This window comes from Globicephala melas, chromosome 3, assembly GCF_963455315.2.
Source record: "Globicephala melas chromosome 3, mGloMel1.2, whole genome shotgun sequence".
NCBI classification, from domain to species: domain Eukaryota; kingdom Metazoa; phylum Chordata; class Mammalia; order Artiodactyla; family Delphinidae; genus Globicephala; species Globicephala melas.
In genome coordinates, this window is record NC_083316.1 from 148,103,088 (window position 1) to 148,124,937 (window position 21,850).

The following is a 21,850-nucleotide window of genomic DNA, read 5'->3' on the forward strand; positions in this document are numbered from 1 at the left end:
TATGGAAGCAACCTAAGTGTCCATCAACAGATGAATGGATAAAGTATATCTATATCTATACACACACACACACACACACACACACACACACACACACACACACTGGAATATTACTCAGCCATAAAAAAGAATGAAATCTTGCCATTTGAGACAACATGGTTAGACCTGAGGGTATTATGCTAAGTGAAATAAGTCAGACACAGAAAGACAAATATGATCTGATTTTCACTTACATATGGAATCTAACAAACAAAACAATGAACAAACAAACAAAACAGGAAAAGAGTCATAGATACAGGAAAAAACAAATTGTCAGAAGAGAGGGGTGGGAGAAGGAGAGACATAGCTGAGGGAGATTAAGAAGCAGAAACTTTCCATTTGCAAAATAAATGAGTCACGGGTATAAAATGTACAGTGTGGGGAATATAGTCAATAATTATGTAATATCTTTGTATGGTGACAGATGGTAACTAGACTTATCATGGCGATCATTTTGAAATGTGTAGAAATATCAAATCGCTATGCTGTGTAACAGGAACTAACCTAGTGTTGTATCTCAATTATACTTCAAAACAAACAAACAGACTCATAGAAAAACAGATCAGATTCATGGGTACCAGAGGTGGGGAATGAGGGGAGGGGGAATTGGATGAAGGCAGTCAAAAGATACCAACTTCCAGTTATAAGATATATAAATACTAGGAATGTAATATACAACATGATATATAGAATTAATACTGCGGTATGTTATACATGAAAGTTGTAAATCCTAAGAGTTCTCATCACAAGGAAAAAAATTTTTTTTCTATTTGTTTAATTTTGTATCTATATGAGATGATGGGTGTTCACTCAACTTATTGTGGTAATCATTTCATGATGTATGTAATTCAAATCATTATGCTGTGTACCTTTAACTTATTCAGTGCTATATGTCGATTATATCTCAATAAAAGTGGAAGGAAAAAAAAGAAATGTCAACTAAACCAATAATGATGATGACGGTCATGAAAATAAAAATAACGTTAATTGTATTAGTTAGCTCGGGCTGCCGTAACAAATACCACAGACTGGGTAGTGTAAACAATACAAATATATTTCTCACAGTTCTGGAGGCTGGAAATTTCAAGATCAAGGTGCAGCAGGGTTCAGCTTCTGGCAAGAGCTCTCTTCCTGGCTTGTAGGTGGCTGCCTTCTCACTGTGTTCTCACATAACTGTTCCTTGTTGCATGCACATGGAGAGCTAGAAAGATCTCTCTCTCTTCCTCTTTTAAAAAGGCCACCAGTCCTATTGAATAAGAATCCCACCCTATGACCTCATTTAAACTTAATTACCTCCTAAGAACTCTATCTCCCAATACAGTCAGTTGGGGGTAAGGGCTTCAACGTATGAATTTAGAGGGGACAAGATTTCAGTCCATAGCGTTAACACATCCATGAAATGGAGAGAACATTAATGCCTACTTCATAGAGTTCTTGAGAAGATTAACTAATAGCTGGCTCAATGCCTCGCACACAGCAGGAAGTCAAGGAATGTGGGCTATCGTTAGGTTGATTGTGCATTGTTAGTATTTGCAGACTTAACCTCAAGTAAAGTTAGTCCACCAAACCTACATTCCTTCACTTTTCCATCTTTCCAAATGCTGTTCCCTCCTCCCTTATCCTCTCCAGGCTAACTCCTACTCTTCCTGAAGGTTGCAGATCAGACCCCTCAGCTAAATTTCAGGGCCCTTCCTCTAGGCTCCACAGCCTCATATAGAAAGATCCCCCTCCCATCTTAGCCCTCAGCCCACTGCATTATATTTGGACCTGGTCCCCCATTTAGACTGTAAGCCCCATGAGGGCAACAGCTGGGTGTTAGCCTCTATAATCTCAGTGCCCAGCCCAGAGCACTGTTGCAGAAAAAGAGCTCAATAAAAGTTAGGTGAACAAATAAGTTAATTAATGATTGATTAATTATAACCATCAACATAAAACAAGTCTCAAAAAAGGCCCATTCTTACAAAATAGATGTGGCCTTCATAACCACACCGGAAAGGATGTTGCCGCTTTCTTAGGAAAGGAACCTGATAGAGTGATTGAACCACAGTCACTGGACTCATGGTCTCTTGTGGGGGAACCCTAAATCCCTCTCGCTATAAATACCAGTTAAACTTACTTGGCTATAGGCCCCAAGATATTACAACCAAGTGTGATATTAAGTGTGAATGCCTATCTGCCCTCTTCTGGCCTCAATCCAGGCCAAGCCCCAGGCACACCCCAGGCACACCCCGGGGTTGTATCCAGCCACCTTTCTGTCCCACCTCCAGGCACATAGGGCAAACAGGAAGTCAGCTCAAAAGACAAAGTAACATTTAAGCCAACACCTGAAGAATGAATCAAAGTTATTTAGAATATTAGTCAAGGTAGGCCAATTACTGTAACAACCCCAAATCTCAGTGGCTTAAGCTAATACAAGTCTATTTCCTGTTCCTGTCACAGTCCAAAAAGTTGGTGGGACTTTGCTTCACACAGTCACTCAGGGTCTCGGGTTCCTTATGTCTGGGCTCTCCTCTAGGTCTTTGGAGTCTCCTCTCTTCGGAGAGTGGATGGGGAAGTGGGGCAGCACCGTTCATGGGACGTTTTAATAGGCTGAGCCTGGACATAGCAACGTACTCCACTCACATTCCATTGGTCTGAACTCAGTCTCTTGGCCATAGCCAACTGCAATGGCTGCTGGGAAATGTAATCCAGCTGTGTGCTCAGGAAGAGGAGGAACATGGATATTGTTGCTGGAAGGGGTGCTCTAGATAGGGAATCATTGTGTGCAGAGGTCTGGAGGAAAGCTAGCAAAGCATACTGGGAAACTAGCACACGCTCAGCCTGGCTGTCACTATATGTAGAAGGAAGGAATGGTGACAGGAAGTGACCTGGGTATCGTGCTCACCCTGGCCCTTAAAGGGGGGCCATGGATAGGAGCTTATGCTCAAGAACATCAGTTTGGGTCAAAGAGCTGAAGTTTTTTCCAACTCAGACTATCAAGTAATTCTGTGAGCATGTGATTGCATAGGATTTTAAAAATAATTCTTTAATTTTTTATTTATTGATAGGTAATACACTCATATGGTTCAGAATTTTTAAAGGGCACATAGGTAAATCATGAAATTTCCTTTCCACTCTATCTCTCAGGCACCCACTTCTCCCTGGAGGTGGCCAGTGCTATCAGTTCCCTATATATTCCTCCAGAGATGTTTTGTGACATGTAAGTACCATGTGTATTTATATTTTCCCTTTGCCCATTTTTGCACTAATTGTAGCATGCAATATCAAGTACCTTATTTTTGTCTGAGAGATTTTTTTCATGACAGTGTGTAAAGAGCATCTTCACCTTTTTTAGGCCAGCAGAGGATTCCACTGTATGGAATCTTAAACCACCAAGGTAGTCCCTTATTGATGGACATTTACGTTGTCCCCAATTTACAAATTATCTTGCAAAAATTAAGTTTGTACACATCACTTCACAAATGGGTGAGTCTATTGGTAGGAAAAACTCAGATGAATGGAACTTCTAGGTCAAAAGGTCACACTATTCAAACATGACAAGACATGAACCACCAGGCCACTCCCTCTGCCCTGTCTGAGCTCTTCTCTATTCCTCTCCAGTGATACAGACCTGGATGACACCCCTGAGAGGGACTGTGCCCTGCCATGTGGCCCCTGGTGTGGTTCAGTGGGCAGGAATCACCCCTCCCTTGGAAGATGGCATATACTCTCCTCAGAGTTTTGGTCAGAGACTTCTCAGGGAGGAACATCCATTGATCCCATGGCCCAAGCTCATGGCTTCCCTTGGCACACCATGGCTTCCCTTCGCACACTAACCCAGCCCCACACCCACCTTCAGCTCCAGCCGAGGAAGTTGTGGTAGCCAGAACAACGCCCCCTGCAAAGATGCCCATGTCCTAATTCCCAAAACTTGTGAATATGTTGCCTTACACGGCGAAAGGGACTTCACAGGTATGATGAAATTAAGGATCTTGAGATGGGGAGGCGATCCTGCATTATCGGGGGTGGGCGCAATTAATTACAAGGGTCCTTAAAATATGGGAGAAGGAGGCAGAAAGTGAAAGTCAGAGAGAGAGACTGGAAGATGCTATACTGTTGGCTTTGGAGATGTAGGAAGAGGCCATAAGCCAAGGGATGTAGGTGACCTTTACAAACTGGAAAAGACAAGGGGATGTACACTCTCCTAAAGCTTGCAGAAGTGACACCCCAACTGTCAGGTAATACATTTACATTGTTTTAGCCACTATGTTTGTGGCCGTTTGTTACAGCAGCCACCAGAAACCAACAGCAGCCCAGTACTTTTTCCCTCCTGACTCTCCAGCCTCCTCCGTTCTCTCAGAAGACCTGACCTCCAGTCCCAGTTCTGTTTACCCAGGGGCTGCTCTTGGGCATCCACAGTATCTCTTTGGGACTTGGTTCTCTCATCTGCAAAACTCAGCTCATGATCAAACTGACCCCACAGGCCTGCTGTGAGGGTTAAATGAAATTGTGCTTGTGAAGTCTCTTAGCAACAGTGGCTGGCACAAAATTGGTACTTGATGATATTTTTAGTTGTTGAGCATAATTCTGTAACTTTCATTTCTGCTTCTAGAACCACCTCCTGCTCTGGCCCTGACTAGGGCCCTACCCCTCCCTGAGGGGTCAGCCCCTTCCTGCAGTGCTTGGACCAGCAGGGACCCTCAGGGTATAAACTCTCTCCTTCCCACAAGTCCCTGGGGACAACACAGCCCTGAGCACTGCCCTCATAGCCAGGAGGAAACTCAAACTAGGTTCAAATCCTTTCTCTGCCACTTCCCAGCTATGTGATGTTGAGGGAGTTACTCCAGCACCCTGTTTACTCCTTTGTAGTATGTCCACAGTGAGGTCTCGCCCGGGGTTAAGTGTGCTCTTGGCTGGGCTTGTAGAAGATGCTCAATAAACACCATTAACCACTGGTCTCCCAAACTAAGGAGGCCTGCCTTCTCAGCCAGGACCCAATCCAGGTTTGGTGGACCCTGGAGCCTATACAATTTGTGGTCTCTCTTTAAGAAAGAGCACCCATTCTGGAGCTAATAAGCAAGTATAACATGTTGCAGGACACAAGGTTAATGTATAAAAGTCAATTACTTTCCTCTATATTAACAATGAACAAATAAAATTTCAAGTTAAAAACACAGTATCATTTACATGAGCACCCCCAAAAATTAAACACTTAGGTATAAATCTAACAAAGTATATTCAAGATCTATATGATGAAAACTACAAAACTCTGATGAACAAAATAAAGAAAAAAAACTAAAAACATGTTTGTGGATAGGAACACTCAAAATTGTCAAAATGTTAGTTCTTCCCAACTTGATCTATAGATTGAACGCAATCCCTATCAAAATCCCAGCAAGTTATTTTGTGGATATCAGCAAACTGATTCTGAAGTTAATATGGAGAGACAAAAGACCCAGAATAACCAACACAATATTGAAGGGGAAAAAAAAAAAAAAAAAAAGAGGATTGACATTACCCAACTTCAAGACTTACCAGAAAGCTGCAAAGTAATCAAGACAGTGTGGTAATGGCAAAAGAATAGACAGATGGATCAATGGAACAGAACAGAGAGCCCAGAAATAGACCCACATAAATAGAGTCTACTGATCTTTGAAAAAGGTCAAAAGGCAAACAATAGAGCAAAATAGTCTTCTCAACAAATGGTGCTGGAAACTGGACTTCCGCATACCAAAAAAGGAATCTAGACACAGACCTTACACCCTTCACAAAAATTACCTCAAAATGGGTCATAGACCTAAATGTAAAACACAAAGCTATAAACCTCCTAGAAGATAATAGAGGAGAAAACCTCGATGAACTTGGAGATGGCGATGCTTCTTCAGATACAACACCAAAGACATGACCATCAAAGACATAATTGATAACCTGGACTTCACCGCTAAAATGAAAAACTTTGCTCTGCAAAAGACTGTATCAAGAGAGTTAGAGGACAAGCCACAGACTGGGAGAAAATATTTGCAAAACACACATCTGATAAAGGACTGTTATCCCCAATATACAAAGAACTCTTAAAATTCAATAGTAAGAAAACACACAACCTGATTAAAAAATGGGCCAAACCCACACCTCAGCAAAGAAGATACTCAGAGCATATGAAGATACAGATGAGCATATGAAAAGATGCTCTACATCCTAAGTCACCAGGAAAAGGCAAATTAAAACAACAGTGAGATACCCCTACACACCAGTTAGAATGGCGAAAATTCAAACACAGACAACACCAAATGCTGGAGAGAGGATGTGAAGCAGCAGGAACTCTCATATGTTGCTGGTGGGAATGCAAAATGGTACAGCCACTTTGTAAGTCAGTTTGGTAATTTCCTACAAAACTCTTCCCATACAATCCAGCAGTTACAGCCCTTGGTATTTACCCGAAGGAGTTGAAAACTTACGTCCACACAAAAATCTGCACACAGATGTTTATAGCAGCTTTATTTATAATTACCAAAACTTGGGAGCAACCAAGATGCCCTTCAATAGGTGAATGGATAAATAAACTGTGTTACATCCAGACAATGGAATATTGTTCATCCCTAAAAAGAAAGGAGCTATCAAGCCATGAAAAGACACGGAGAAGCCTTAAATGCATATTACTGAGTGAAAGAAGCCAATCTGAAAAAGCTACATGCTGTATGATTCCCAGTGTATGACATTCTGGAAAAGGCAAAACTACGGGGACAATAAAAAGTGGTTGGGACTTCCCTGGTGGTTCAGTGGTTAAGAATCCGCCTGCCAATGCTGGGGACAAGGGTTTGAGCCCCGGTCCGGGAAGATCCCACATGTCACGGAGCAAGTAAGTCCATGCGCCACAACTACTGAGCCTGCTCTCTAGAGCCCGCGAGGCACAGCTACTGAAACCTGCGTGCTTAGAGGCCATGCTCTGCAACAAGAGAAGCCACCACAATAAGAAGCCTGCACAACGAAGAGTAGCCCCCGCTGTCTGCATCTAGAGAAAGCCCGCACGCAGCAACGAAGACCCAACACAGCGCCCCCACCCAAAAAAAAAAAAGTGGTTGCCGGAGGTTGGGGGAAGGGAGTGATGAATAAGTGCAGCACGGAGAATTTTTAGCGTAGTGAAAATACTGTGTAGGATGTTATAATGACAGATGCATGTCATCATACATCTGTCCAGACCCATCTCATGTACAACACCAAGAGTGAACCGTAATGTAAACTACGGACTTTGGGGGATTATGATGTGTCATGTAGGTGTATCTTGATGACAAATGTACCACTCCGGTGAGTGATGCTAATAATGGGGGAGATACTCATGTGTGGAGGCAGGGGGTATATGGGAAATCTCTCCAACTCCTTCTCAATGTTGTTATAAACCTAAAACTGCCCTAGAAAAATAAAGTATTTTAAAAGAAAGAAAGAACAAACTTTTACCGATGTGAAGTAGGGTCTTGGAAGACACCTGTGCCAGAGAGGGTCTCCATTAGCTTTTGCGTTCTGCTCTCAACCCTTTCTCCTCCATGGTCCCTGTGCTCAACAGCTTCCAGAAAAATCCCTCCAAACAGGCTAAGTGTCAGGGGCAGTGACCACTTCGGCCTCGCTGCAGCCTCCAAGCTCCCTTGGTAAGTGAGCAAGGCCTCCAATGAAACAGATGCAAACTCTCTCCCGATCGAGGCTTGCTCCTCGGGACAGAGGGAAGAGCGAATCTCCTCTTTGCTCTGACGGTAAGATTGCCGAATTTGGCAAATCGAAATATTGGACACCCAATTCCATTTGAATTTCAGATAAACAACAAATAATTTTTTAGTATAAGTATGGACATTTTGCAGGGGACATTTAGCAGGGTGTCCTGTACGGTACCTGGCAGCCCTGTCTCACAGGGACCCAGCAAAGTCAGGTTCACTGCCATGGGAAGCAAAATTGATCTTAGCAGTGAGGCTCCCGACTCTTCTTTCCCAAAGAAGGATGTGGCTATTCAAACTCTGGGTGTGTCTTTCAGAAGCATTCCTGGTCTGGAAAGTGGGGGGAGATACCTGATCTTCAGCAGAAGAGTAGCCAGTAGCAGAAGGGATTTGGGGCAACTGTTCCCCAAGCAGGTCGGTGACTGAATGTCCGACCTGGAATTGTGAAGATCTCACTTCTCTCTGAACCTTTTTCTCCACCTGTAACATGATGCTTCCTATGCTCTTGGGTGGTGTGAGCATGAAATAGGAAAATATATATGTAAGATGTATGCCTAGGAGTCAGTGGTAAGTATCCCTATGTTAGGTTTTTGTTGTTAGCTATTTAGGAAAAAAACGTTTTCCCAAACCGTTGGACCTGCTTTGCTGAAGCTGGCAAGTGCGGGCTCTCGGGTCCACGTGGTCACCAGCCGGGTCCTCCTCCGTGCGGAACCCTCTGCTCTGTGTTGAATGAGCCTATGTCCTTTGTTCCTTCAGTGGGTTCTGGCAGGCTGCCCACTGGACTGTTTTTCCAGGGGTCCATCCTGGAGCCTCCCCTCACTTTGCCTCTGACAGCTGCAGGCTCCATGGTCCCCGAGCACAAGCCCCTGCCGCCCATCTCCTGCTTCTGCTCTCCCTCTGCACAAGCAGAGGCCCTGCCCTCAAACACACCAGGAGCATTTCTGGGGTGCCTCCACCTGTCCCTGACGAGTGACCACGGCACACTGAGATGTGGGTTGCCCTCAACCTGGTACATTTTGTCTTACGTGAGCCTTGCGGCCGCCCCTGAAAGCAAACGTCAGCACACCCGCTTCTGCAGATGCAGAAACCGAAAGTGGTGGAAAGAACACCACGTGAGCAGACACCTGTGCTGGCGTTTTACATGCCTGATCTCACAGTTTAGAGCGGGCAGATTTTGTTGTTGTTGTTCCTATGAATGGAATACATTCAAACATTAGAAAAGCATGATATTAAAAATAAGTCTTCAGGGGCTTCCCTGGCGGCGCAGTGGTTGAGAGCCCGCCTGCCGATGCAGGGGACGCAGATTCGTGCCCCGGTCCGGGAAGATCCCACATGCCGCGGAGCGGCTGGGCCCGTGAGCCATGGCCGCTGAGCCTGCGCAGCGGAGCCTGTGCTCCACAACTGCAAAAAAAAAAAAAAAAGTATCAAAATATTTAGTGACCATTCATTGTATCTCATGAGCGGTGCAAAACAATTCCCGTGTGCTATCCTATTTAATTCTCATGACAATTCTATTTGGTAGGTACTGTTATTATTTCCATTTTACAGATGAAAGAACTGTGGCTTAGAGAGATTAAAAATCTTCTCTAAGCTGGCACATGACAGTACTCGGACCCCAGCCCAGAGCTGTCTCAGACTAAAATCTGTCCTCTTAAATTTCATAAACGTCTTGTGAGGAGGGCCCCATATTCCCATTTTCTAATAAGACTACTGAGACCCAGAGTAAAATGACTTGCCCAGGGCCACAGAATCCAATAACAGATTTGAGCTTGACTCCAGAATCTGTGCTTTTCCATGGAGGTTCCAGTGGCACCTCCTCCAGGAAGCTCTCTGGCATTCCTCCAGTGTCCTTCTCATCTGACCTCCAATAGCAGCTTCCTGGGAGCCCTGGAATCTGCAGCAGGGTGCAGATTCTGCATTCATTGGCCAGAGTGAGTAGGTATGTGGGAGCGTGGGACTTCACGGGCACTGGTGTCACACAGACCTAGATCAGGATCCCCCTCTGCCCTCTACCCACTGCGAGTGAACTTGGGCAAGAGACCTCCCCTCTTGGGCCTTAGTTATTCATCATCATGATTCTTGTTTTTATTGTTGTTAATTGTACTAGTGATAAGTGCAGTTGCCAGTTATGGAGTGCCTTCCCTGTACCGTGTTTTGCAGCGGACAGTGTCTTAGTTTGGGTCCCCAGAATCAGACACTGAGACCAGGATTTGGAGCAAGTAGTTTAGGTAGGAGGCAACCCCACTAAGCTTGGTGAGGGAGTGGTCATGTGACATAGGGAAGGGAGGAAAACCATTGAGTGTGTATAACGAACAGCTTCCCTCCCTGGGCAACTGGGCTCCATCCTGCTGGGGGCCCCTGAGAAATCATGTGCCTCATCCCCTCAACTGTCATCCTGAGGGAATCCGCCACTCCTGTCCCTCTGTGGTTGGGAGTCAGTTTATTGAGGGCAAGGCATTCCCGCAGCCTCAGGTGGATAGGAACTGTCTGCAGATGCTCAACAGCCCAGCCTCCCCACAGGAGTTTCAGGAGCTTTAGAATTAACATTTAATTACCATTGACCTTGTGTTTTCCCAGCAAGTTTTTTATCCCTTTTGTGGCGGGGGGTGGGGGGGGGTCTATGCTTTTTACCTTATCTAGGTTTCTCACATCACCATGTTAGGTGTGGAGTAAACCTCCACAAATTCAGGCTGACCAGATGGTTCTTTCAGTCATCAGCACAGATTTACTGGATACCTACGATGTGCTAGGTATGTGTTGTTCTTTTTTTTTAATTAATAAACTTTATTTCTTGAGCAGTTTTAGGTTTACAGAAAAATGAGTGGAAAATACAGACTGCTCTAAACCCTCGAACCCCATTTCTCCTATTATTAATGTCTTGCATTAGTGAGGTACATTTGTTACAATTGATGAGCCAATATTGATACGTTATTATTAACTAAAGTCAGTAGTTTATACTAGGATTCACTTTTTGTGTTGTGCATTCTCTGGGTTTGAACAAATGCCTAATGACATGTATCACATAGACTAGTTTCACTGACCTCAGAATCCCCTGTGCTCCAACTATTTCTCCCTCCCTCCACTGCCCCATCCCCTGACCCAGGTGCCATTTTTAGTGCTGGGGATACAGTTGGGACAAACTGAAATTTCTGTCTTCGTGAATCTGACGTTTTAATGGAGGAGACGGACAAGAAACCCCTAGTACCAGACTGTGACTGTATTTGGAGATAGGGTCTTTACGGAGGTAACTAGGTTAAAATGCATTCCAATATGACCGATGGCCGTATAAAGAGAGGAAGTAAGGACAGAGACAACAGAGGGAAGCCCATTCGAAGCCACAGGGAGAAGGCGACCCTCTACAAGAAGAAACTAACCCTGCTGACACCTTGACCTTGGACTTCTAGCCTGTAGAATTGTGAGGAAATAAACTTCTATTGTTTGAGCTCCCCAGTCTGTGGTGGTTTGTGTGGCAGCCCTAGCCGACTAAGACAGGAGGCAAGAAGCCTGTCCTTCCATTGTCCCTCCCAGCCAGTCCACTCAGAGGTGTTAGGAAGGATGGTCTGTAATAGGGAAGAACAAACCTGACTCCATATTGGATCTGTTTCTTTTACTTTAACCTTTGCATTCTATTGCTTTTGCTACAAGTTAAGAATGTTGCCAATAGCCTGAAAAATACAAGGTAGCCCATTCTCAAGGCTCTGACCTTTAAAGGAACAACATTTTTGCATTCATATAGAGATAAAAAGTGGCGGAACAGAGAATAACATTTGTCTCATTGGAAGTTTATAGGAACATTGTGACCACACCTGCATGGACAGCTGTAAGAGCAAAGAATTCCAGCACCCAGAAGTTTGCAACAATCAGCCACACCCCTCCCCTTTTAGCATAAAAGAAGCCTGAATTCTAACTCAGGAAAGATGGTTCTTTGGGACACGGGTCCATCATCTTCTCTGTTTGCTGGCTTTCCAGATAAAGTCAACATTCCCTGCCCCAACACCTCATCTCTCGATTTATTGGCCTGTCCTGAGGCAAGTAATATGAGCTTGGACTCAGTAACAGTCTGCTGCTAGACTCAAACAATTTGGGTACAAGGGTCTGCGTGTCAGTGGCCTTCCTTTCCTTCTGGGGTGGCAGAGCTGTCCCCTGTCACTGCTGGTTGTGGTGGCCACTTACCGAGGGCCCACCAGCTGTGTCCAGAACAGTGCCGTGAGTAAGAGCACAGAAATCAGGAATCTGACAGACAGACTGTGGTCAAGGCCCACTCTTCCTTCCACTTAGCAGCTGTGTGACCTTGAGTGGGTTATTTCATCTCCACAAGCTATGTGACCTTGAGTGGGTTATTTCATCTCCACAAGCTATGTGACCTTGAGTGGGTTATTTCATCTCCACAAGCCTCAGCTTCTCCATCTGTCAAATGAGAGGAAATGACTGACTCCTGCCTCCTGTGGCTGTTGGGGACCAATGGCGAATGTTTGGGGTGCAGTCGGCACAGTGCCTGCCACTCAGATGAGTTAGCAGCTATTTTATTCTGTATAGTATTTGTCTTTACGACTAGCCTGAGATGGAGGTATTATTTTCACTTCACGGCAAGGGAACTGACCTAAAGGACCCCTTCTGCTGACCAGTCAGTCCGCCCACAGCCTTGAACCCCGCTGCAAATCCTGCGGTGGGATCACTGGGGCACTTGACTGAGGCACTGACGTCACCGGCGTCGAGGTTGTGGGCGTGGCTTTGTAAATAAGTTTCGAAAATCCTTATCATCTTGTCTGTCCCTCTCCAGCCCCTTGAGTCAGCAGTACTGGCCCTGGAACAGACTTTCTGTGACATTTCCAGCTTTTTGCCCCCCTACTTCCATTCTAATTTACCTCTCTGGGCCTCAGTCTCCTTATCTGGAAAATGAAGTTTAGAGGTTCAGTGATTTTTCAAGGTTCCTCGTAGCAGCAGAACCATCCTGGAACTCTGCTTTAAATGCTGCTGGGGGATTGATGAACCCATGGTGGCAGTCACACTTAATGAAAACTCTTATTGATTGTGCTTCTGTGTCCGGGGCTTTTCATATATCATCTCATTTTGGTCAGAGGCTCTGACAAAGAATCATTGAGGTAGACAGTGCTGTCCCTGTTTTTCGGATGAGAAGACAGAGGTCCAGAGATGTGCAGTGATGTGGTCGAGGACTTGGGGCCAGTGCTTGGCAGAGCTGGGAATCAAACTAAAGTCTGTCTGGGTTCAAAGCCTGTGCCTCCTTGCACCCCTCCCCCTGCCCCCATCCTATATCTCGTGGCTTACAGGTTTAGGTTTGTTTTGTTTTGAGGCAGACATTGTTTTGTCTGGACTACAATTCAGTTCAGGTTTATGGAAAAAAATAACATTCATAACAACACAGGTGACCTTCAAGCTTTAGCAGCAATCTCAGTGCCTGGGGAATGATTTTTACAAAGCCCGCTCTTCCTTTCCTCTTCCTTGTGAAGAGAAAAGACCTGTGCCCTGGGCATTTGCTTTAACTTTCACAAAAAGAAGCCAAAGGCAGGTGTGTCTCTCCAACTCTCCTTTGAAATGGAGGGAGTGAGGAACAGAGATGTTATTGAGGCTTGGGGCTGAAATTTGAGGGCAAATTGAAATCTTGGAGAAGTTGCCTGTGCTGATTTCCTTTGGACATTAAGAAGTCCGGCAGAAGGCTGCTAATTGTCAGGGCTTCCCAGAGCTCAGAGGAGGTTCCCAGAATGCGCTGCAAGAGAGAAGGACAAAGACAAAGGAGAGGAGGCTGCATGGCCTTGCTTCCCTTTATTCTGCACGTGGCTTCAGATCTGGGCTCGTAGGAGCCTGGCATGATGGGCACAGACACACGTGCAAACACTTTGTCTGCTGGCGAGTGCAGTGAAGAGGGGGGTGGGGAGAGGAAGAGGCAGAGGAGGAGCCTCAGAAGGCCTGGATTCGGGCTCAGCCCAACCACCAGCTAGCTACCTGTGTGACCTGGAGGAAGTTGCTTATCTGGTGGGCCCCCGCCGTCTCAGTCTCTAAGAGAAGGTTGGACATTATACTATCTCACTGTTCCATCTGGGTCTAACAGAGATGACCTTGGCCAATACAATGCGGAACTCTGTTTCCTAGGAACATACTCTGAACAGCAGCAATAGGAAGAAACGATAAAAGTAGCTCAGGCTTATTAAGCGCTAAGTGTGGGCTACGCACGATGCAAAACATTTTGCATGGCTTATATCACTTGTGTCTCCTAATAAATGCAAGAGCTGGATACTTTTATATCCTCACACTTAAAGATGAGAAAACTGAGGCTCAGAGAGGCTGAATCGCTCGAGCTAGAAAGTGGCAGACCTAGGATTCGAACCAGGCATTCCCCCTGTAGTGCATCTTCATGTAGCAGCCATAGGCCTGGATGCAGGGGCGGATACTGCCAGGCCCCGTCGAATGGCCCTCACCCCAGGGTCCACAGAGCCAAAGGCTGACCTCCCCCAACTGAGTGTCCCTGCCTTAGGCAGGCATTGCTGGAGTGTAACGGGATGTGCTTAGAGAGGCCACAGCAGCCAGAAACCTGACCTGCTCCCAGACCTGTCCCTGAGAGGGGCTGGAGGACAGCTTGGGGCTTGGAGATCGGTTCACTCTAGCCCAGCTCTTCCCTAGCAGGCCAAGTGACTTTTGGCCCTTGCTAATGGCATCAGCTCAGATCAGTGCCAGGGGAGCCGCTGGCCATGTGGGGCACCCTGGGCGGGTGGCCCTTGGTCCCTTTGGTTGACACACCACCTGCTTCGAGTTGGCAAGGCAGAAATTGCAGCTGGGAGGGCTGCCCAGGTGCAGGAGTCAGTTTCATTCCTGCATGTGCCTTACTTGCAAGCCCGAACCACAGAGCCTGCTTGCAAATTCCAGACCACACTCCTGGAAGCCGACCTGATCGAATATTCATGGACACTGTTGCGTTGTCGTCCTCATGAATCCCATGATCTGCATTTATTGCTTTGACGCTATTTTATGATAGTGATTTTCCCTCCTTTGCTGTGTGCCACATGTTCACCATCCTCCAAAATAATCCGCCTTAGAGCTACGTGGACAGCTGTGGCTTACCAAAATTGTGCTCAGCCATCAACCTGGGAAAGAAAATTAATTTATATATCAGGCACTGATGACAGTGACAGAAGCACTTAAATATTTGTAGAGGTGAATGGCATGGAAGGAAAAAACAATCTTCCAGTCAGACACTGGGTTTAGTCAAGGTTTAACACAGAGTACTCATACAGCACGTCTATGAGCTAGATGACGTTATTATTACCTCCATTTTTCAGATGAGGAAACTGAGGCACAGAGAAGTTAAGTAACTTGCCCAAGGTCTCATAAATTGCAAAAGGCAATTTGCTGAGTCCAATTTGTACTTATTTGGAAAATGGGGGATGATAATTCCTAATTTATTAGGTTCTTGGGAAGATAAGATTCTGTAAGGGAGGAGCGCTGAGCACATAGAATGTTCTCCTTTATCCCTCCTTCCCTCCCACATTCTTTCTTTCTTTCCTTCCAATGTTGATCAAAGTCGCCATTATGTCAGGTCTAGTGCTAGGTCCTGGGGGGATAGCCCAAAAAGTCAAACAGCGCCCTCATCCTTCCTCTCTCCGGAGAGACTGTCACTCTACCGGGAAGGGGGCAATAGGCAGTGACCCTCACATGGTCTCATGCTCCCCCGGTCCCAAGGGGGGTGTCAATATTTCCCCTCATATGGCTTCTGCCTCCCGCCTGGTTCCGGAGGAAGAGGTGATTCTTACCGGCAGACAGAATCAGAGAATCTTTGCCATCTGTTACCCCTTCCTTAGCATTTTATGTGACCAAGACTCTGACCCAGGCAGAGGCCAGAGGAATGGAGCGTTTGCCCAAGGTCACACAGGGAGTAAGCAGCTAAGCGAGGATTTGAACAAGACGCGTCTGACCCAAGCCCTGTGATAAGGCCGTGCATTCCGAACTCAGGCCACTCTGATGGGTGCAAAGTCCCTCCCTGCTTTGAGCCCCAATCCACAGCCTGCCATCTGTATCCAGCAGCTCCAGCCTTGGATCCAGCCTCGCCTGCAGCATTCCCCAAATAGAAGTCACTCCATTCAACTCCTCTCTGGCAAACGTTTGGCATCGTGACTCTGTCCTCACTCGAGATCCCTGATTCCTTCGATCTTCTTCTTAGAAAGAATGTGGAGTTCCTGTTCCTTTCCTGGGACACTTCCTAGACCTACTAGCCTTCATCAAAGTCCCCTTCTAAGCAAGATACCTGAAGTCGAATGGGCCACTGCAGAGGAGGGCTAAGGAGCGTTGTGGCCGGCTTCTCACCTGCCATAGTGAGCACTTGCTCTCAGGCTTCCTGCTGGGCACACCCAGCACAGCATCATCTTTGAGTCAACTAGAACCCCTAGCTGACAGGCACACCTGCTGCCGCTACTCAGGCAAAGCGTGCAGGCACCCACGTGCCTGGAGCCCCTCCTGGATTCCAGGCCCAATTCCCGTACAGTGCTGTTCACAAACTTCACCCCATCTCTCCAGCGCAGGCCTTATCAGCTCCATTTGCAGATGAGACAGCTGAGGCTCAGAGAGGGGCTGTACTAAGAAGCACAGGATTAAGTGAAAACCCCCAGTTTGGTATCCCTGTGGTCAAGTTTGGAGTCACAACGGGCAGGACCCGTAACTACCCTGTGAACAGCATGTGATTGGATTCAGTCTCTCATACATGCCATTCACAACATTTTAGGGTTCCGAGTATCTCAGGACCCTAGGTTGGGCTGTGACCCCTAACTTTGTAACTTCCGGAATTTAATCATCATGACATTCATCAATGTCATGAATAGGACACTGCTGAGTTCAGAGTCCTGACGTTTCTGCTAGAGACCTGCCCCTCTCCGGCCTCTACCAACTCACTGACTTTTGAATCTTGACCCAAGGAATCCAGCAAACATACTCTCATCCCCGCAAACTTCTCCAGCTTGTCCAAATGAACATTGCATGAGACCACTGTGGTGGACCTGGGTAGTTTTGAATCTGCCTCTGTTCCTCTTTTGGTATTAACATTTTTATTTTCCTTTGGGGAAGATGGTAGATTAAAATATTGCTTCTAGTTCTTCATTCCATAGAACAGGATTATACATCGTACCCTTCACCTCCTGGGTTTTCAGTGCTCCTCGGTCAGGTAGCTTTATCTCCCCATGGCAACACTGTTGGGCTTGGTCAAGAGACTTGCGCTGACCTATGGGATGTGGGTGGACACGAGGTGAGCAGAGTGTCTCGGTGTGCTTGTGAGGTCTGCCTGTCATCTGAGATGAGCAAATCATGTCTCCTGGTCCACACGGGATAAGGAGCAAGTGGCGCAGACCCAACTCACCCTGGAGCCTGGAGCCCAGCCCAGGCGACCCCAGCAGGGGCATAGTTTGTCCTCAGATGCGTGAGCAAGAAAAAAATGCTTGTTAGTGTAAGCCACTGAGTTTGGTGGTGGTTCACCAGGATTAGTGCAGTAATCGCCAGTTTCTGCAATGAAGCATCCCCCTTCCATCCTCAGCTGCTTGGATGGGGCTCGGCATCACCCGGGGGGGGGAGAGCATGCTCCAGGTGCGGTTAGCAGGCGTCCCTGTGCTGGTGGCTCTCCATTTGCCACCCCCCTCCCATCCACTCTCTGCCCAGCTGCAAGCCCAGGGTCCCTTTCTCCCCTGCAGTGTCCCCACTGGGCTGGTAACACTGTTTTCTTTCCTTACCCCTCAGGCCAACAGAAGGTATGAGATTCTGTCCGTGATCTTCCCAGCTGCCTCAGCATCTCTGTCGGCTCCCTATCTCTCTCTCTCTCTCTTTTTTCCTTTTTTCTTTTGTCCTACCCAGTCACATGGAGGTTTTCTTGCCCTTTTGGAACTCTGAGGTCTTCTGCCAGCGTTTAGTAGATGTTCTGTGCGAATCATTCCACTTGTAGATGTTTTTTGTTTGTTTGTTTGTTTGTTTGTTTTGCGGTACGCGGGCCTCTCACTGCTGTGGCCTCTCCCGTTGCGGAGCACAGGCTCCGGACGCGCAGGCTCCGCGGCCATGGCTCACGGGCCCAGCCGCTCCGCGGCACGTGGGATCCTCCCAGACCGGGGCACGAACCCATGTCCCCTGCATCGGCAGGCGGACTCTCAACCACTGCGCCACCAGGGAAGCCCTGTAGATGTATTTTTTGATGTATTCATGGGAGGGGGTGAGCTCCACGTACTACTCCTCCACCATCTTGATTCCTCCCCCGTCGGCTTTTCCTAATTCACCCCATGTCTCCGTAAACAGACCAAGCAGTACTTCCATACAGAATCCCCCCACCCACGAGCGGACCCTCTGCTGGGATTCGGTCTGGTCCAGTATCACAGTCCTGATTGCAAATCCCAGATGCCCGTGGGCAAGTTACTTAACTTCATTTTTTCCCCAGTTGACAAAATGAGGATTACACTGTTGCCGTTTTGAGGTTGTCGTGAGAAAGAAATCAGATGACGGATGGGCAGTGCCCAGCCTTGTGCTTAACTCCTGGGGGCTGCAAGACAGGTCATCTCTCCCAGCCCATCTTGCTCTGGCCGGCATCAAATGCGGTGCCAGGCACTCACTAAAGCATTAATAAATATTTGTAGTTTGAAAAGCTCTATGGTAGATTTTCTTCCTTTGACCTTTTGATTATTTTCCCTCTTGAAATAGCACAATAAGGCCCCTAGTGCCATGGTGACGGTCTCTATAGAAATCCATAGCTTGTTCTCAGCACACCCACGGATGCCAGTGGGAGGCTGGCATAGATTTGGACCAATGGAGAGAAGGCATGTTTAGCCTTGTCCTGGTTACAAAGAACATGTTTTTTTTTTTCTTCTTTCAAATGGACCTTCCTGTCCCCAATTCAGCATCACCTAGGTCTCTCCTAATGTGGGTTAATTTTCCAACAGCTCCTAGAAAGAGTATATTTCCAGCCTCTCCTGGGATAGACAGAGGAGTTTCGAACAGGGTAAAGCAAGTTTCGATGGAGAATATTTGGATCCTGCCAAGGAGTCAGGTGGCTCTGATCTCATTCCTGCCCTGGAGTGGGAGTGTGTTTGCTTAGAACAGGTAATCCTTTTGAATGCTGTAATCTGAGGTTAGAAATAGACTTGTGTTGCTACCAGAAATCCCTGATGTTTTGGCCTTTTCTTTGTCAGGCTTGCCCTGGTCAAGGTTGGGCATATATTTGCTTAGGAATGGAGGTCCTTTATGAAACCAAGGAGGGCCTCGGTCCCTTTAAGAGGGTCCTTGAGGAGAGACAGTCAGAGAATCACAGAGGTGAGGGCCAGATGGCCAGTAAACAGGATGACAGTGAGTTAGGGAGAGGACCAGCTGGGCCGTCTGCTTTAGTCACCTTGCAGCGGAGAAGCCTTCAGTCGGTGGCTGCAGTTGGAAGATTTGGGTGAGGGCTGGGCAGCCTGATCCAGGGACCTCAGAAAGGTCTGACTGACCCCACCTTCTGCCTGAACTGGGACTCAGAGTTCTAGATCTGGGAGACAGTCGGAAAGCAACAGAAAAAGTATGGGCTGTGGGGTCAGACAGCTCCAGGTTCAAATCCTAGCTGTGTTCCTTGGATGGTGATATAATCTGTCTGAGCCTCCAATTCCTCATCTGTGAAATGGGATGATAATCCCATCTCACAAATACACTGTGAGGTAAGTACAAATAATGGGTAGACTACCCTGCATGGGGTAAAGCTCAGGAAATTTTAGTCCCCCTCTCCTCTGGAGAGCATACTAATAACTTTTTAACCAAGAGGGGCATAAAGGAAAATCTTTCTCTGAGCGTCTGGAATCTTGGCAATTTAAAAGTGAAATCCCCAAATCCTGCTTAAATACCTTACTTAGAATGCAAGTATATCACTTACTGGTTTTTCAGCTCCCTGTAACAGAAAACCTAGATAATAGTGGCTTAAACAAGATAAAGATTTATTTTTCACTCATAGGAAACTGCAAACAGTTGAGGACTGGAATGGTGGCTCCCTAGCAGTTCCCTCCAAGGAGCCAAGGCTCCTTCCATCTTTTAGTTCCACTATACTTACAGTGTGGCTTCCACTGTGAAGGTCATTGCATGGTCATAAATGCTGCCAGAGCACCAGCCATCATGCCACCATTCCAGGCACCAGCAAGGAGAAAGAGAAGTATAAGAGTGTGCACCTCTCAGATGAGTCAGCATTTAAAAATTTTAAAAACAAACAAACAAACAAAAACCTACCAGAAACTCCATCCAATGATTTCTGCTTATAGCTTATTGGCTCCCCCTACAGCCAGGGAGGCTGGGAAATGGACTGGGTGAGTGGACCCCCCAATAATATAGGGGTTCTATTAATAAGGAGAAATGGGAGAATGTTGTCCCTTCCATAGCCGATTCAAAGCTTCTTCAATTTCACTGGAAAGGGCTGCCTAGGTCAACGCTGGGAATATTTCCCCAGGAACCAAAAGCATCTTGAGAACCTGGTCCTCCATAGGTTGTCAGCAAAGGTGAGTTCCTGTCTCCCTTCCAACCTCCTGTTGCCCCCTACCGCTTCCATGTTAGAAAATCTAGCATTAGCTTACATCCAACTTCAAATGCTACCTAGATTTAATGAATCAGAAAGGTTCAGAGTCAGAAGCTTAGGTGAATTACACACAAGTTCCATGTGGAGAATTTACTAAAAACCCTAAGACTGACCACTGAAATCGAAAATATTTTGCATTGTCTCCCACCTACCTACCTTATCAGCTGCATTAGTTCTCTATCACTGTGTAACAAATGACCCCCAAACTTAGTGACTCAGAAAACAACACGGGTTTATTATGTCACAGTTCCTGTGGGTCAGGAATGTGGGTGTCCTCTGTGAGAAGCTGGGGTCCTCTGGCTCAGGGCTTCTCACAAGGCTGCAACCAAGTTATCCGATGAGGCTGCAGTCATTTCAAGGCTCAACTCAGGGTCGATCTGCCTCCAAGCTCACTCATGCGGTTGTTGGCAGGATTTAGCTCCTTGCTGGCTGTTGGCCGGAAGCTTCCTCAGTTTCTTGCCACGAGGGCTTCTCCGTAGGGCAGCTTACAGTATGGCAGCTTGCTTCATCGGAACAAGCAAGTGAGAAAACCAGAGACAGAGTGGGAGCAAGAGGTCTTTTATAACCTAATCTTGGAGGTGGCATCCCATTGCTATCTCATTCTATTTGTTATAAACAAGTCACTAGGTCCAGCCCAACTAAAGGGGAGGGAGGGGGGAACATTTTAGAAGCACCAATCAATGTCCTGCTTCATCACTCACCTTCTCTCTCTGGGTTCCTGACATAGGAGTCTATTTCCTTCCATGAACAAGCCCAGCTCCTTTCTACCACAGGGCCTTTGCACGTACAGTTCTGTCTGCTTGGTAGCTCTTCCCTTCCTCACTGCCTAATTTCAGATTTCTTCTCCAGCCTCATTTTTGCAGAGAAGCCTCTCCTGACCACCCTTCTCCTGAGGCACGGGAAGGAGGGGTGCCTTCACTCAGCCCTGGGTAGCCCAGGAGGTTACCTTCAAGCAGAAGCCTGGACCCTGACCATTCAATTCTCTCTCTTGTGAGGTTGGCTGCATTGGGACCCTTTAGCTGTAGCTGTAATCATCAAGCAGACGGACTTTGGATCTAGCTCACAGATTATTTTTTTTTTAACATTTATTTATTTTGGCATGCAGGACCTTCACTGCAGCATGCTGAGTTGCGGCATGCGAACTCTTAGTCGCAGCATGCATGTGGGATCTAGTTCCCCCGACCAGGGATCGAACCCGGGCCCCCCACATTGGAAGCGTGGAGTTCCACCCACTGGACCACCAGGGAAGTCCCTAGCTCACAGATTCTTTTTTTTTTTCTTTCTTTTTTTTTTTTTGCGGTACGCGAGCCTCTCACTGTCGTGGCCTCTCCCGTTGCGGAGCACAGGCTCCGGATGCACAGGCTCAGCGGCCATGGCTCACGGGCCTAGCCGCTCCGCGGCATGTGGGATCTTCCCGGACCGGGGCACGAACCCGTGTCCCCTGCATCGGCAGGCGGACTCTCAACCACTGCGCCACCAGGGAAGCCCAACTCACAGATTCTTGACATCTCATACTGGGCTGCCCCAGAAGTCCAAATAGGGGAAAGAGACGGACCCCTATTTCAGGTCA

At 46.9% G+C, this 21,850-nt stretch overlaps 1 long non-coding RNA gene across 1 annotated transcript in view; it reads left to right on the top strand.

Annotated features, from left to right (window-relative positions):
• LOC115838749 (uncharacterized) overlaps positions 1-21,850 on the top strand; it is a 156,527-nt gene that overhangs the window by 101,128 nt on the left and 33,549 nt on the right. The gene's annotated exons all lie outside the window — the stretch shown is intronic.